The sequence below is a fragment of the Arachis duranensis genome, chromosome 4 (genome assembly GCF_000817695.3).
Source record: "Arachis duranensis cultivar V14167 chromosome 4, aradu.V14167.gnm2.J7QH, whole genome shotgun sequence".
NCBI lineage: Eukaryota > Viridiplantae > Streptophyta > Magnoliopsida > Fabales > Fabaceae > Arachis > Arachis duranensis.
In genome coordinates, this window is record NC_029775.3 from 36,216,813 (window position 1) to 36,217,908 (window position 1,096).

At 40.7% G+C, this 1,096-nt stretch overlaps 1 non-coding gene across 1 annotated transcript; it reads left to right on the forward strand.

The window, feature by feature from the left end:
- Positions 1-328: 328 nt before the first annotated feature.
- Positions 329-436, forward strand: LOC127747075 (small nucleolar RNA R71). The gene has a single exon (XR_008008878.1). It is a non-coding gene; the product is annotated as a small nucleolar RNA R71 (small nucleolar RNA).
- The last annotated feature ends 660 nt before the right edge of the window (positions 437-1,096 follow it).

The following is a 1,096-nucleotide window of genomic DNA, read 5'->3' on the forward strand; positions in this document are numbered from 1 at the left end:
TTTGAGAAATCATATTGACTTGTTGAGTCAGTATTTTGTTCTGAGCTAATATGGCATTCAGAGTGTCAATCTCAAGAACTCCTTTCTTCTGACTAGTCCCATTGTTCACAGGGTTTCTTTCAGAAGTGTACATGAATTGGTTATTTGCAACCATTTCAATCAGTTGTTGAGCTTCAGTAGGCGTCTTCTTCAGATGAAGAGATCCTCCTGAAGAGCTATCCAAAGACATTTTGGATAGTTCAGAGAGACCATCATAGAAAATACCTATGATGCTCCATTCAGAAAGCATGTTAGAGGGACATTTTCTGATCATGATGCTCCATTCAGAAAGCATATCAGAAGGACACTTTCTGATTAATTGTTTGTATCTTTCCCAAGCTTCATAGAGGGATTCTCCTTCCTTCTGTCTGAAGGTTTGGACTTCCACTCTAAGCTTACTCAATTTTTGAGGTGGAAAGAACTTTGCCAAGAAGGCATTGACTAGCTTTTCCCAAGAGTCCAGGCTTTCTTTAGGTTGAGAATCCAACCATGTTCTAGCTCTGTCTCTCACAGCAAAAGGGAATAGCATTAGTCTATAGACCTCAGGGTCAACTCCATTAGTCTTGACAGTGTCACAGATTTGTAAGAACTCAGCTAAAAACTGATGAGGATCTTCCAATGGAAGTCCATGGAACTTGCAATTCTGTTGCATTAGAGAAACTAATTGAGGCTTAAGCTCAAAGTTGTTTGCTCCAATGGCAGGGATAGAGATGCTTCTCCCACAGAAATCGGGAGTAGGTGCAGTAAAGTCACCCAGCACCTTCCTTGCATTGTTGGCATTGTTGTTGTTTTCGGCTGCCATGAGTTCTTCTCCTTTGAAGAATTCGTTCAGGTTTTCTAAAGAGAGTTGTGCTTTGGCTTCTCTTAGCTTTCTCTTCAAGGTCCTTTCAGGTTCAGGGTCAGCCTCAACAAGAATGCCTTTGTCTTTGCTCCTGCTCATAAGAAAGAGAAGAGAACAAGAAAATGTGGAATCCTCTATGTCACAGTATAGAGATTCCCTAAGGAGTCAGAGGAAAAGAAAAATGGAAGACAGAGGTAGAAAATTCGAACTTATCAA